This window comes from Stegostoma tigrinum, chromosome 13, assembly GCF_030684315.1.
Source record: "Stegostoma tigrinum isolate sSteTig4 chromosome 13, sSteTig4.hap1, whole genome shotgun sequence".
Taxonomy (NCBI): Eukaryota; Metazoa; Chordata; class Chondrichthyes; order Orectolobiformes; family Stegostomatidae; genus Stegostoma; species Stegostoma tigrinum.
Window position 1 is genome coordinate 22,525,082 of NC_081366.1, and position 16,899 is coordinate 22,541,980.

The window sequence follows — 16,899 nt, forward strand, 5'->3', positions numbered from 1 at the left end:
AGCCAGCAATGCCCTCATCCCATAAATGAATAAAGATTAAAAAAAAGTTTATATGTTGTATAATATTCAAGATCAGGAGTCCTCATTGTTGCACAATAGCCATTAGATGAGGGAGAGGAAAACAATATGTATTCAAACAATGCTTTCTTTCCAGGAGACCAATCAGAAAAAAAAGATTTAATAGCACAGCCCTTGGAAAACAGTGGCAGGATGAGACAGAGTCAGCATGGATTTACAAAACAGAAATCAGGCTTGACAAATCAATTGGAATTATTTGAGAATGGAACTAGCAGAGTTAAGGGGAGCCAATGGATATGGTTTGTTTGCTTTTTCGGAAGGCTTCTAATGAAGTCCCACTAAGAGATCAACATGTATTACTACAGCATATGAGGGAGTAATGACTGGTTAGCAGACAGTAAGTTTTGTCCTTGTTGGCCCTGCCCCATCAAAGCGGCTATGTCTGCATCCAAACCTGGCCACCAGATATAACTTCTCACCAACATCTTCATTTTGGAAAACCCCAGAGGACTCTGGTGGAGTTCAGCCGGGATCTGGTGGCAACCTTTGCTCAGGACAATCACTCTTGCTCCCCATAATAAAATTCTGTCCTCTCCTGTGATCTGGTCTCTCTGGGTCCGAAGAGGTTTCAGTTCTGGTTGTGAAGCCCCTTTGGTTTCCCCCATCACCACCAGCTGTTTCAGCTTTGTCAGGTCAGGATCTTTCTGCGTCCAAAGCCTGATATTGTCAGCTGTGACTGGAGCTGTGCCCAAAAACATGTAAAACTTTTATGGGCTCTTCCAGCGGGGGTACCATCGGTGGTGTACCTGCCAGATGGAGAGTCTAGTATTATACTACAGTACTATACCTAGTATTAAAGCCCACTGCTCTAATTTGGCCCAAAGCTATGGGTGGTACTGCCTTTTCATCTTTAAATAGACCGAGCAGGGGTTTGTCACAGAAACATCAAGATATTCGGCATGGAAACAATGTTCTGTCCAACTCGTCTATGGCAACCCGATATTGTATATGAATCTAATCCCATTTGCCAACATTTGGCCCAAAATGCTCTAAACTCTTCCTATTCATATACCCAACCAGATGCCTTTTAAATGGTGTAATTGTACCACTTCCCCTGGCAGCTCATTCCATAGAGGCACCACCCTCCGCATGAAAACGTTGCCCCTTAAGTCCCTCTTACATCTTTCCCCTCTCACCTTGAACGTACATGGTCTAGTTTTGGACTCCCCTATCACCAGGAAAAAAAAAACCTCGCCTATTTATACTACCCATGACCCTTATGATTTTGTAAAGTTCTATAGAGTCAGCCCTCAGGCTCTAATGCTCCAGGGAAAATAGCCACAGTCTATTCAGCCTCTCACTATAGCTCAAACCCTCCACGCTGGCAACATTCTTGTAAATATTTTCTGAATCCTTTCACGTTTCACAACATCCTTCCGACAGGAGGAAGACCAGAACTGCATGCAGCACACCCTTGCGGTCTATGATTATTACAAATTTACATCCGTAAATTTATTGGTACAACTTGACTCCAAATATGACTATCAAACCTTCCTTCTCTACCTAAGCATATTTATGCTCTACATTAGCCAATGCTCTGGATGCACACGCTATTGGGTGACCCTCCCCATTGGGCCACCTATGAGCCAATACTACCCTGATGATGTACAGGGAGGCATCACATGTCAATAACAGATCTCACTTGGGATCACAGTGTGCCAACATCTTAGCAGATAATAGTTGTTCCTTCACTACCATGAAAGCTATGGCTTGACTACATGTCCATTTGCAAGGCTGACCCTTTATGAGTTGATGCAAAGGTGTCAGGATGGAGGCCAGGTTATGTATGAACCTTTTTGCCTTCAATTTATCTTCCTACAGATGTAATCCAGTCTTGAAGATTCTGCAGCTCAAGCAGGTCACTTGGGGTGCCTGGTAAACATATTTTTTCCTTTCTGAGGGATGGCCTTTTCTGTCATTTGCATGTCATCTAGGTAAATGGCAACCTGGGGTAGACCTTGTAAAATGTTTTCCATTATCAGCTGAAGGTTTGCATGGGTTGATGATATCCCAAATGGCAGAATCGTATATTGGTACGAACCTTTATGGGCAGTAATTGTAGCATACTTCTGGGAATCCACATCTAGTCACCATTCCAAGAACGCATGACTCATGCCTACCTTCATGAAGGAGAGCACTCCAAACAGCTTTGTGTATAAACCTTCAATGGAAGGGATTGGGTATTTATCCAGCTCCAAGAAACAGTTTGCCATTTGTTTAGAATCCCCATACAGGCGAACCAACCCTTTGAGCTTCACAATTGGTACAACTGATGCCACCCATTCTGCAATTTGCACTGGTTTGATGATTCCTTCACTTTCCAACCTCCTGACTTCTACCTCTACTTTTTCCCAGTCAGGCAAACGACACTGGGTAGGCCTTGCAGAATTGTGGAACTGCTTCCTGTCACCATGCAATGTGGCCTTGGGTCTTTTGCCAGTATCTCAACCTTCCTGAAAAACGTCTGAATATTTAATGAGGACTTCTCTAAGGCAGATGTTTTCTAATTGAAAAATGGTGAGCGTATCTAAGCGAATCTTTCTCAATCAATTTTTTCCCATCAAGCTTGGGCCTGAGCCTTTTACACTGGCAACTGAACCAGCTACTTCTCATAAGAGACTGGAATCAAAATTGTGCCCTTAATCTGTAAAGGTTCCCCAGGATAGGTTCTCATCCTTAGAGAGGTCTGGAGACCAGAGCAAATTTTGTTAAAAACTGGTTTTGCTATCATTGAATCAGAGATAACGGGAATTGCAGTTGCTGGGGAAACCAAGCCAAGGCTTGGGGACCACTTTGCAGAACACCTCCGGTCGGTTTGCAATAAACAACTGCACCTCCCAGTCACAAACCATTTCAACTCCCCCTCCCATTCCTTAGACGACGTGTCCATCCTGGGCCTCCTACATGCGCCACAATGATGCCACCTGAAGGTTACAGGAACAGCAACTCATATTCCGCTTGGGAACCCTGCAGCCCAATGGTATCAATGTGGATTTCACAAGCTTCAATATCTCCCCTCCCTGCAGTGCATCCCAAAACCAGCCCAGCTCGTCCCCGCCTCCCCAACCTGTTCTTCCTCTCACCTATCCCCTCCTCCCACCTCAAGCCGCACCTCCATTTCCTACCTACTAATCTCATTCCACCCCCTTGACCTGTCCAACCTCCCCGAGCTGACCTATCCCCTCTCTACCTCCCCATCTACACTCGCCTCTACTGGCTCCATTCCTGCCCCTTTAACTTGTCGGTCTCCTCTCCACCTATCTTCTCTATCCATCTTCGATCCACCTCCTCCTCTCTCCCTATTTATTTCAGAACCCTCTCCCCCTCCCCCTTTTCTGATGTAGGGTCTAGGCCCGAAACGTCAGCTTTTGTGCTCCCAAGACGCTGCTTGGCCTGCTGTGTACATCCAGCTTCACACTTTGTTATAGATAATAAAACACTTACCTTATAGTAGCATCAGGTCCACACTCAGGTGAGTAAATATCAACAGACAAAAACAGAACTTGCTGGAGAAACTCAGCAGGTCTGGCAGAATTAGTGAAGAGTTAACATTTTGAGACCTGTGGCTCTTCTATTCTGAAATGTTAGCTCTGCCTTCTGTCCACAAACACAGCCAGACTTACTAAGTTAGTCCAGCAATTTCTGTTTTTGCTTGCTTCAGATCTTCAGCATCCGCAGTTCTTTGTTTTATTTGAATATCAACAGGATATGGGATAGTACGAGAGGTTGTCTCTTTGGAACTCTAAGGACCCAGGTTTGGGTTCCATGCGATCTGATATCCCAATGACACAGTTATGAGAGTCATGCTCAGTATATATTACTCAAATAAGTTACATTTAACCATTTACTTCAATGTCAATAAGTCGAGATCTTTGGTTTAAAAGAAACACTGGGCACAAATCCTTTCATAGCATTGTCCAATTTAGCGTGAACAAGAACACAAGAGATTTTCCATACTTTAAAAGAATTACAATTGCTGATTTAGAGGACCAATAATGTTGCAACAATCATATCAGGGAGCCTGCAGTACCAATAGCTTCATAACCATCACATCAGGCAACCTAATGCACCAAAACTTTAATCGTAATCACAGCAGGTAAACTATAGCACTAACACACAATCACAACAGGAAACTTGCAACTACTGGGTTTTTTAGGAGATAGCTTAATTGGATAACATTTGAAATAAAACAGGATCACAGAGAAATTTTATTGATTTAGGTTGATTTATTCGACTAATTCTTTTGCTTGCTTTCTCGCGCCCATTCTTACCTCATGGAAATCAGAATGAAACTAGCTCTCTGTTTAATAACAGAAACATTACATTCTGTTGAAACCTGTTGAAATCTTTAAAGTCCTTCTACTAACATTGTCTTTTTTAAGGTCATCGCAGAAGCTGTTTACTTTTTTGGAAAGTATTTTCTAATCAGACTTGTTACGACACTTACCTCAAAAGGAAGTGGAACTTGAACGCAGGCATCCTAACTGAAGGATACGGACTCTAGCACAGCACCACAGGCCCCCCCCCGCCACCGCCCCCTTAGGGACACTACCCGATATTATTTGTATCAACCTGTTCAGAGGTATTATCAGAGATAATGGGAACTGCAGATGCTGGAGAATCCAAGATAATAAAGTGTGAAGCTGGATGAACACAGCAGGCCAAGCAGCATCTCAGGAGCACAAAAGCTGACATTTCGGGCCTAGACCCTTCATCAGAGAGGTATTATCACACAAGTCTGGAACAGATGGAAATTGAACCTGGCTTTCCTGGCTTAAACGTAAGGGCATTACAATACTTTTTTCCACAATAATTCACAATTATTTGTCTGATTTATAAGCAAAAGAAAAATTCAACCCAAGGGACATTTTAATGGCAAAATACAAGAATTGGTGGACTCAACAACTAAATTATTGCTCTTGAAAAACTGCTACAAATATTATTTAACCAACTGAAGGGAAATGTGATTTCCAGGCCCTTGTCTTCCTCCAACTCCTCATCTGCTAATGTAGTCATGATGTGCGCCACATGGCTGTCAGCTACAGTATCAGGCACTCTTGTTGGCCTTTCCTGGACATTGCTATTCGACAAGTCAAGACATTGAAAGCATATCTACAAGATCCCAATGATCTGTTCAGTACATTAGTAAGTTTGCAGATGACACCAAAATTGCACAGCGTAGAAGGTTGTCTAAGAGTACAACAGTATCAACTGGGCCAATGGGCTGAGCAATGGCAGATGGAGTTTAATTCAGTTAGATGTAAGGTGTTGGAAGTTTGTTAAGTAAAAAACAGGCAGGGCTTACACAGCTAATGGAAGGGCCCTGGGGAGTGTTATCTAACAAAGAAACCTCAGGGTGCCAGTACAAGTTTCCCTGAAAGTATATCACAGGTAGACAGGTAGATGAAGATGGTGTTTGGCACATTTGCCTTCATCTGTCAGGGCATTAAGTACAGGAGTTGGAATATTAGGTTATTGCTGTACAATACATTGATAAAGCCATATTTGGAGTACTGCGTCAAATTCTGAGTGTCCTGCAATAGAAAGGATGTTATTAAATTGGAAAGGGTGCAGAAAAGATTTACAAAGATATGTCTGACACTAGAAGGCCTGAGCTGTAAGGAAATGGTGGACATGCTGGTTCTTCTTTTCACATGGAGCATAGGAGGCTGAGGAGTGACTTTATATAGGTTTATAAAATCATAAGGGGCAGAAATAAGGAGAATATCCAAATATTTTCTCCAGAGTAGGGCAGTCCAAAACTAGAGGCATAGGTTTAAGGCGAAAGGGGAAAGATTCCAAAGGAATCTGAGCGGCAACATTTTCACACAGGGAGCTGGGGGTGTGCATATGGAACAAGTTGCCAGAGGAAGTGGTAGAGGAAGATACAATTACAACATTTAATAGACATTTGGACTGATATGTTAACAGCAATGGTTTAGAGGGAAATGGGCCAAACACAGGCAAATGGGATTAGTTCAGTTTAGAAAACCTGGTGAACATGGACAGTTGGACCAAAGGGCCTGTTTCCATGCTGTATGACCTGTTGACTCTAACACAAGTTTGAGTTACTGTTTGTAGCACTTCTCGCTAATGATATCTGCATGCCAGCAGCCCCTTATCAGAGGATAATCCATATACTCCAGCAGCCATTCAATCACTACTGTGGGCCACAAGAATTGTGTCACTTGCAATCTTTTAAAGGAGAAAGGAATCATAACATTTGTATGGGAACTGGGTGTAGACCTAAACAAATGCTTTTGAGGTCATAGACAAGTTGACATTCTGTGAAAAGGTGCCTTTTCTTTTCAGGAGCCTGACTGACTGCTGTTGACTTAACAAATACATAGATGCAGTCTATGATCCCACTCACCGTGAGTGAATCCATAGGTGGTGCCAAACTCCTATTCTTTCTGACCATTTGCTAGCCCATTTACCTCAAAATGGACATAATGTATTGAGAAGTCAATATCCATTGCCCACATTGTGATATGATGAGCAAGATGCTACCCATGTGCAGGCTGATCCTTGGAAGACTCGGAAACATAAAGATTCGGGGTAGTGGTGGCTTTGAAGGTGGTATGTAAGGGATTGTCATGGTGCCTGTGACACCTCAAATACTGCAGCCTGGAGTTCAAAAGTATGAGGACAGCTATTTGGATAGGTGCAGTTTTCTCTAGCACTGAGGATCGGTCATTTGCAGGTAACACACTCTTCGTACAACCAATGCTTTAGCTAGTGACTTCTTTCCTTGTAGCCATTTGTTGTATTCTTCTGGTCACTTCCTGACCAGGATTATATTTCTAGTAAATGTCCTCTTTTCTACTCTTAGTATTAGTATAACTTTCTGCCACATCAGGTCGGTCAGGTGACACACGTTTATTCATCATGGCTTCATCTGCCCATCTCTGCGATGCCAACAGTTTCACATCGCTTTCAGGAGTCCTATCACTGCGTGCAAATGCAAACCTCTCAGCTCTTGCAGCAGCAACTTAGTGCTACTGGTACAGTATAATTGTCCACTTCTCAAATCTAATGACCAGTACATCGATTAGCTCTCTCTGGTTCCCTGCTGCATTCATGCCATTTGCACCCTGACATGTCCCATGTATCCCAACTGAAAAATTAAAAATTGTTTGTCTGAGGCATTTTTAATGTGTTCATCAATTAACACAACAATTACTTAATTGGAGGTCTGTGATCATCTCAATACCCCCATACTCCTACTTCACCAACACGTCCTTTTGAAAACTGTGTATCCAGAGAAATTGGTATTCAGTGACACTTCCCAGGAATGCAATTTTCAATGAACAGCTATCCCTGTGATCTCTGCCATGTCTCTCAATTGAAACTTCAGCCCATGGATTGCTGGGGCTAAATGAAGACGCTCATAATGAAACAGTTGAAAGGCCAGTCTTAGGAAGATTTCATCATATGGTAGTGATGGTGGTGAATCATCATGTCAGAAAATGTTTGGGGCTGAATTAAATAGATCACTTAATTCCCAAACTCTCACGACTGGCCAATCAGAGGCCAGCAGCTTTTCTGTATTGCCAGTGCTACCTGAAGCAGGGGCCACTGCCAGGACTGCAGCATGGCATATGAGGAGGGCATTTCAATTGGATGATAGCGAAATCTGAGGACTGTCTGAGTTCAAGCTAATAGGTCTCAGTAAGCAAGGGAAAGGAACAGTTGTTGGATGAAAAACCAGTATGTGGAGGAGTCTGCAGTTAGGTTGCATCATGGGGTTAGGAGAGGCCTTCAATGGGCTGAGGATGTGCGTTTAACAGGGAGCTCCTCCATTCTCCACCACTCCATGCTGGAAAAGCTTCCAAGCAGGAAATGAATGCCAATAAGGTGTGACCGTTTTTGCCATCAGTTAAATCCTAATGGATGACCACAAAGAGACCTCAATTGGTCTATGTATCAGCAGGCTGCCATTCACTGTCCCTATCATTCAGAGGGGCAGGGCTGGGAAGCTATATGTTTTGGATTTAATGTGGCCTTCCAGTCTACAAACCTACTGGCAGGGAAGAGTTAAATTCAAATCCCAGCAAACTTTCTCTGTTCAGAGGGCAATAAAAAAAATACCATTATCATACACTGTGATCACGTACATAACATATTTCGGGTGCTTCCCCAAGATGATACATGATTTATGTGGTTGTAAAGAAAGAAAGATAACCAAAAACTTTTGATGAAGTTGCTGTCTTACTTGTGAAGATCAAGCTGATAACTGTAGATTCAATATTCAGCCCATGGCATCGTAAATCATTATTCCGTTTAGTTGTATAGACTACAGTGTCAAGCCCTTTACATCTCCAGCACAAAGTAAAGGTTAATTGGAAATCCTTACCAGGCTGAAGGGAATTTTTAAGAACTGGTGTGTGTAAACTTTCACTCAAACATTTCTATGTAGCAGCAACTTGGCAAAGTAAGATAAGGAAATAATTAACTCTACTTGCAAAGTCCAAATTATGTTTTCCATGGTTTCTTTTCCTCTAAAGCATGCCAGAATTTTTTTAATATAAATAACAATGCTTTCTACAATGACAACCTTCAATACAGATTTCACTGAGGTGCATGTTTTGCATTCACATCAGGCTTATTGTTTAAGTAATAGATTTTTGAAGAAGAAGATGAAGTTGATTTAAAAATTGGTGGTCAGAAGGCAAAAACTTCAATTGGATTATCTCAAAATAGTCACCTCCACTAGAGCATAGATGATTAGAATGTGAATGCCAATGAGAGCAAAGAAAAAAAATTACAAAGCTGAATTCGACAGGTGAAGTTGTATAGATTAAAAATTCAAGCAGTACAACCACTCAAGTGCTATCAGAGATTGTCAAGCCAAATAAAAGACTGCACAGTAGCAAACTTTTGGAAGATGTCACTGAAATTTTTCATAGTCATACACACATTTCGTGTTCATCAAGGATATTGTTAACTTTGGCTATCTTTCTGAAGCAGATTCACAAAGTGTCAGATTTTTGACCCACTAATTGAAAAGACAAGTTGGGATCAGACTGTTGAGAGGCAGGCTTAATTTACCCTAGTGATGATGACCCAGAGATTCCAAATGGAGGCTTCCGACTCTGTTTGGACAGAAAAAGGTTTATTTATAGTTAGATGACTTTGACTGTAGAAATTCCTGTTGCAAAACAGCAGAGACCTGTCTAGGAACCATTCCAGCCATCAGTAACAATCATATCCCCTCTTTCAGTGGCAAGTGCAAGATATTCCATGTTTAAGCATCCAGCAGTTACTTCAACAGCTATGTTTAAAGGGTGGCTATGCAAGTGTGGGGTTAGGATGGCAAATTGGTGGTAGATGGATAGGGTGTTAGGTGGGTGAAGGTGGTATGTGGTTGGGTGAAAGGGCAGAGTACCAGATAAATGAATAAGCGTTAGTTTGAGGAGCCTGGTCAGGTTGTGGGGATTGCATCATAACATACAACTCTGATCTATGTTACTGAAACAACTAGGCAGTGGAATTTCTGGAGCATCGTATTGCAAGGGCACTGCTCCTCCTCCTTATACATTAATTTGGGATCAAAATCAACTTCTTAAAACAGATCAAGGGAAGAAATAACATTAAAAGCAACAAAATTACACTTATAAGGAGATTAAATAATAATCATTCCATTGAAACTCAAAGTGTTCAATGACTTTTTTTCAGTCAATTGACTTTCAATTATTCACACATTGTGTACCTCGACTGGAAGCATTCTGCAGATTAATTCACATCAAGTTACACAGCACTTTTATATTTAGTGTAACAGAACTGGTTCCACTCTATTTCCCCATATCTTCTCCGTCATCGCCCCACCCAACCTCCATTTCCTCTTTGTTGCTTCATTTCTTATCATTTAATCTGCCAGCTCTTCTACATAGTGGTCTCTCCCAGCCATAGATTGCCACTTCCACAAAAACTAGTAAACCACTGGGGAGCCAATTCTAACCTTTGCAAAGTAACATTAAACAACAATGATCCTTACCATTTAGCTGTTCCAAAACATATCTTGCAATATAGCCTGCTCAAAAATGATGCTGACAGTATCAACCTTGTATTTCCTTTGTGATTAAAATAATAGTAATGATATTCATGAATGAACATTTGCGTTTTAGATATATTCATTCAATTTCTAGGCATTGAAGAGTACCCAATCTGTCCCTTATTAGTTAGAACTCCCGCTAACTAGAACAGAGCCTGGATTCATGTTTAAGTTAACATGAGGAATTTTGCCTCAGTGAGGAAGCATGTTGGAATTCAGATCTGTGGGATAAAAATAGCTTAGGTTGGAATACATTGTTGAAAGAAACTCTGAGCTACACTGTTCTTTTCTGAGCCAGTAATATTGAGTGGGATGCACACAGAGTAGAATATTTCTAGAGCTCACATTATTGCATTATTCCACCAGTATTTCTGACAAACGTAATAGGACTGAATCCATCAGCTTTGTTAATTATTTGGTCTCCTCGCTGCCTTTATAGTCTGCTAAAGTAAGAGTCCTTCATGAGTTTGTTACAGCACCAATGTCCTTTGGAATTAAACTGCAATATGCCATCATTGCCAATTTTACTGCAGAAATAGGTAAAAGTAGAAATATGCATCATTTGTCAGCCTTTATACATTAGTCTACACAACAATACTAACTACACTTCAGAAAGGAAACAGATTGTTTGTAAATTCCTTTGGGAAATCCTGAAATAGCAACGACTATCTTTTTTCTTTTTTGAATTGAATTGTATTAGCCTTATTTTTCCAAAATTTAAATGCTCCTTAATGACGAATTTTGCAAGTTGGAATATTCTGGGCAGCTCAGCGACAGTCAACATTTTGGGGTTGGTTTGCAATATCTCCTGTCTAGTGTCTGAGGACACAGATATATAGGCATAGATTTTTAAATTGTTATCTAGGTGTAAAACTAGCATTGTATATTGGCTGCCCTTCATAGAAACTGTTAGATTATCATTACTAACAAATTCCAAGAAAATCTAGTTGTCTCATAATTTGGCATTCTGAACGAAGTTACAAAACAATATATTTCATACTCTTGAAACTTAGCTCTTGTACCAAAACTCTCATTTATGTGGTGTCTTTCATGACATCAAAATGTCCTGTGTATTTAACTACCTGTGAAATATCGTTATGAAACAGCCAGCAGGACAATGAATTTAACCTTATATCATCCCATAAACGGAAATCAGTTAATAATCAGACAATTTGTTTTAGTAGTATTGGCTGAGGGATGAATATTGATTAGAATACTGGGGTAAACACCCCTGCTTTTCTTCAAATCTGCTAATGGATCTTTTGAAGTCAAGTCAATCCAGTGTGGAGCTGGAGGAACACAGCAGAACAGGCAGCATCACAGGAGTGAGGGTTGATATTTTGGGTCTGGACCCTTCATCAGGAGTCCTGATAAAGGGTCCAGACCAGAAATATCGACTCTCCTGCTCCTCCCATGCCGCCTGATCTACATTGTTTCTCCAGCTCCACACTGTATTGACTCTGAATCCAGCATCTGCAGTTTTTGCTATCTACAGATCTTTGACAACCACCTGTGAAGGCAAGATGGGTGGCTCCCTTTATCATCTTATTTCCAGTACTGTACTGAAATATCAACTCATTTTGTGTACTAAGATCTTTGAATTAAATTTGAACTGCCAACTTCCTGATACAGAGTTCTGCCAGCAAGCCAAAGCTGCTTACATCCCCGACTGTTACAGCAGCTTCTTCATCCTCATCCAAACAATCAATCAAGTTACCAGCAGGCTTTTCCCTACTTTAGCTCTGAATTAGCATCCTTTTCTGGCTTCCCCCACAGTTTCCAAGATGCTCTTTCCTACAGCGTCTGTACCTAAGCTTGGTCTCTTGCTTCACTTCATTCCCACTAAACTGAAGTGAGAGGAGAATAATTATCCCTGATATTGAGGCAACATTTCACTGAGTGTCCTTTCAAGATGTTCTAGTTAAACACAAACCAATAGTAATCCGGCGCACAACTCACCATTTATTGGAGTTATGCCTGGCAAAAGGGAAAAGGGTTGTGGTTTTTGGAAATCAATCATCTCATCCTTAGCACATCGCTGCAGGAGTTCCCCAGTGTAGTGTCCCAGACTAACAATCCTCAGCAGCTTCATCAATGACCTTGCTTCCAACTTAAGGTCAGAAATGAGAATGTTCACTGAAGACTGCACAGTGGTCAGTGTTCTTTACTATTGTCAAACATTGTAGTGGTCCGTATCTTGGCGATATGGACTATATCAAGGATGAGTTAGTAAGTGGCAACTAATAGTCACATCACAAAAGTTTTAGACAACCACCATCTCAAATAAGAGAGAAAGTAGACATCGCCACTTCATATTTAATGTTAGTATCATCTCTGAATCCCCCACCATTAACAGATTGGGGATTACAACTGACCAGCAAATAAACTGAGCCAGACGTATAAATACTGTAACGATAAGAGCAGGCCAGAAGCTGGGAATTCTGCCATGAGAATACATATCGAGACTCCCAGAATTTTTTCACTCTATTCAGGACACCAGTCAAGAGCTTAAACACTCCCACTTGCTGCTTGATTGCACCTCCAAGAACACTCAAGAACATTGATACCATTCAAGACAGTGTAGCCACTTTAAACAGTACCCCAACCTGAGACTTAAATAGTTACTTCCTCCAATCCCTGTACAAAGTAGCAGCCTTGTGTGCTATTTACAAGATGCATTACATCAATTCACTAACATTCTTTACATGGCAACTTTCAAATCAATGACCTCTATCAATCGAAAGAACAAGGAGAACAAATGCATGCGAACAATATAAATTGCAAGTTACTCTCCAAATACCACATTTACTTGGAACGGTCTCCCTACCAGCATCATTTATGTATGTATAATATTCATGGAGTGTAGCGATTGAAGAAATCTGGTTAGCACTGCTTTCTCAAGGCCAATTATGAATTGGGAATGAATCCTGGTCTTTCCACTGATGCCTTCATTCCAAAAACAAATGAATAACAATTGCTGATCAGCCAACTTGCCTACCTAGCTCCGTGGAGCTGACAGTATAAGTAGTCCCCTCTGTTCAGCCAGTGTTCCTATTTTAGCACAACCCATTGACATCCCAGTAACAGCCCACCTGCTGCTGAAACCCACATTCAAGTTGTTTCTTTCTTGAGATTATTCTAATTTCCCTTGCTGATCCTCCCACATGGAACAGAAATAGAGCCAACTGAATATAAATGAGATCCAGAAGTTAAAATTACCAGGTATAGATTTCTGAAGCAGGCTTTATTGTCTGTCTTTGCAATACCAGCTTAACATTAAAATTGGTGGTCAGGTTTTTATTTAACAATGGTAATGGTCTCACTATTCCTTTCCTATCAAACACTGATAGATCCTCTTTGTATCACTTCCCACTACATTTCCCCTTCTCGACCTAATCCCATTTTCTTTTGTAATAGTTTCCAAAAAGTAAAGAGATCTCAATTCACTTACAACTACTCATATGAAATTCTTGACCCTTGACCCTCCATTCATCTCAACATTTCTGCATATACTGACTTGATTACTTCAAGACCATTAATGTCTTCTTTACCTGGCCATTCCCTCTGATGAGTTCCTCATCTTTGAGGAGCGCATGCTTTGAATGGATATGGTGAGCAATTTGTTGAACCATTCATTGTTCAGCTGGACCACTGAAGGCAACATTGAGTTCCCGCTTTTGCCTGCTAATTCCACATCAGAACATACAAGGATAATGCAAAGATAGCCACTGGATTATTTTTTCTACCACAGTCCTTGTGATTTGCCTTCTTTCCCTACCTTACCCTACTGTGAGGTGTGCATGGTCTTTTTTGCCACTAAAATTTAAGATCAATCATCTTACACTGCATCTCTCACTTCCATCAGCCCACCTGGCCAAATGTCCTCTAAGGTTCCACCACGACGTAGCTTTAAAGTTGCATCATTCGCTTAGTTTCTCTAATAATTTCCCTCCATGCCAGCTCCGAGTTTATTTTCTCAATGAGCCTTCCCTCTTTTTCTCTCAGTCCTATTTCTATTAATTGGTTGGTTACCTGCAACTGACCTTTCTTCTTTAATTTTTGGATCATGGGATGAAAATGAAAAACTGGATACTGCTTCAATCAAAGGAAAAAACAGCTGTTTTCAGCTTGCAAAACAAATAAACTTAACTGCTGCAAATGAAACAATGGCCTGTATCAGCTAAGTATTCATTTAGTTGAATTTTATGGAGGGTTTCTCTCCATGAAGCCTAGTGAGATTTCTCACACTATTTTCCAGAGATCACTTCATTACCCTTGTCTCTTTGCTATCCCATTCATAACTTGCCTGCCTGACCACAGACAGAAGTACTGATCATTACTAGCAGGATTTCTTAACATTGATACCAGCTTTAAAGCCCAGTCACATACCTAAGGTCATGCACTATCCGCCAGGAGTTACGATCTACTGTATAAGTTATGATGAGTAACAAGAAAACAAATGCATTTCAGGGCACATAAGTTGTACAGTGATACTTCATTGCAAATAAAAGTACACATTCTTAAATCTTTTGCCGTTGAAGGAACACACTATACATCATAATTGCCCTTTGCCTCATCTTATCTTAGGACTCTGTCGAAGGAGCGCTACCTTTCCCTCATGTCATTGTAGCTCAACATTGTCTAATTGTCCACTGGTGGACTATATCATACCAGAAATTCTTCAAATGGTTCAAAACATTTGCTCTTATTCAGCAACAGCAAAAGGAAACAATAAACAAACAAGCATAAGCTGAATTTAAGATAACCAAGTTGGAAGCTGGATGAACACAGCAGGCCAAGCAACATCTCAGGAGCATATAAGCTGAATTTATCTCTGTGAATACACAAGACTGCTTGCCTTTCAATTAACAAATTTACAGTCAACAATTAAGTCTTGTCTGGCTTGTGGCAGCTGATGCTGCAGCGTTCTAACATGCTGAAGGTGAGGTTTCTCCTACTCAATGTCCTCATCTTCGTCCTCAGAAGACTACTGCCGCTCTCCTGGCTCAGGGAGTCCATCATATCCTTTTGTTGCTTGTTCTAATTATGCAGAGCACAGCATACTCAGATTGTGGGGCACACTATCCAGACAGTGATGCATGGCTCCCCAGATTAATCAGAGCATCAGAACCTCATCTCCAAAGTTGCCAATCCACATTTTCCAACAAAGTCCAGGACGTTGAGACAATATTTTCTATGGGACAGGATAAATGAACTCTGCTTCACTCTCCACATATGCTGCATTACCTGATGTGTTTCTGTAACACATTCCATTTTTATTTCAGATCTCTGGCATCTAGAGTATTTCGCTTTTATTGGAGGCTGTAATCCACCATTGCATTCACAAGTTTGAATTATCTAGTTTTCTAGATCATGTTTTTTTCCCAATTTACTCACGTTTCTGCAAACAACGGATCAGTTTTTCTTATAGTTCTGTTTGCATACGCTCTTCCTTGGTTTCCAGTGATTTATTTCCTACCTAATTTACTTCTGTCCCCTATGTTGCAACTCTAGATGCCCCAGCACCCAACATCCTCATGTACTTTACTTTTAAACTCAATTTAGATCCTCTGTGTTTGTACAAGCATGACATGGTGGCACAGAGGCTCAGTGGTTAGCACTGCTGCCTCACAGCACGGGGGAACCTGGGCCTGATCCCAGCCTTGGGTGACTCTGTGTGGAGTTTACACATTCTCCCCATGTATGTGTGGCTTTCCTTCGGGTGCTCCAGTTTCCTCTCACAGTCCAAAAATGTGCAGGTTACGTAGATTGGTCATGCTAAATTGCCCATCGTGTCCAGGGATGTGTAGGCTAGGCAGATTAGCCTTGGAAAATGCAAGGTTACAAGGATAGGTTGGGAGGTTGAATTTGGATGGGATGATCTTCAGAGTTGTTGTGGACTCGATAGACCAAATGGCCTTCTTACACACTTTTGGGGTTCTTTGATAAATTGGTCGCTTGTGCCTTCATGTTAAGAAAATCTCCGATGACATACAGCAATAGCAATTGCTTACAATAGAAATGACCTTTATATAATGCTGAGTAATGGTTAACTGATATTTCACCTGTACAACACCTGAATGGCATTCCTGTAGTTTGATCTGAGTCAGAAGAACTACTTTGTGCAGCTAGTATTAGAAAGATAGTTATTGTATCTACATTTTTAGAAACTAGCAGCATGCACGATCACACCCACATTTCTTCACTCACTGAGCTCCATGCCTCAGCTGTAGATGCAGAAGAGACTGTAAGCAAAAACCACAGATTTGGAAATAATTTTCCCTTAAGTACTTCAAAAGCATATCCAAGATAGCTGATGGTAATGATGTGGGAATACGTTACAATGCCTGATGCCTCAGCTGTGGGGTGGTGTTTGACACGGGTAATGAGCTAACTTCACATATAGAAATGCACATTTGTTTACCTTACTGTTGCTCAAGGACTGTCTAAGTCATTTGTAGCTTTAGTGTCCGTAATGACTTCTGGGGCTGGTAATTTATACAGTACTTGGTGCATTATCATCATTCAATTCAGTAAAATTTGTGAGAGGATTATGATGTGCTGATCTTTAATCTGGAATTTAGGCACCTTTTCCAACAATTAGATTTTAATATTGAAATGTGATGTAATAGAAGTAATTATAGACATCAGTACTGTTATTAAACTGAAACTAAAGATTTTAAATTCATTCAAGTAACTCAAAGGTTGAATTCACCTTCAAATCCCATTTATACATGCCTTTTAAATATTTATGGACAATACAGTAC

General features: G+C 40.9%; 1 protein-coding gene across 6 annotated transcripts in view; it reads right to left on the bottom strand.

Moving 5' to 3' along the window:
- The window catches only part of sgcd (sarcoglycan, delta (dystrophin-associated glycoprotein)), a 483,273-nt gene that overhangs the window by 159,689 nt on the left and 306,685 nt on the right, over window positions 1-16,899 (bottom strand). The window contains exon 1 of one of the 6 annotated variants that reach the window (XM_048543423.2): window positions 9,130-9,160. The exons of the other annotated variants lie outside the window; for them this stretch is intronic. The gene's annotated coding sequence lies outside the window, so the exon portion shown is untranslated. Of the gene's footprint in view, window positions 1-9,129; window positions 9,161-16,899 lie in introns of those variants that run through there. 6 annotated transcript variants of the gene reach the window in all.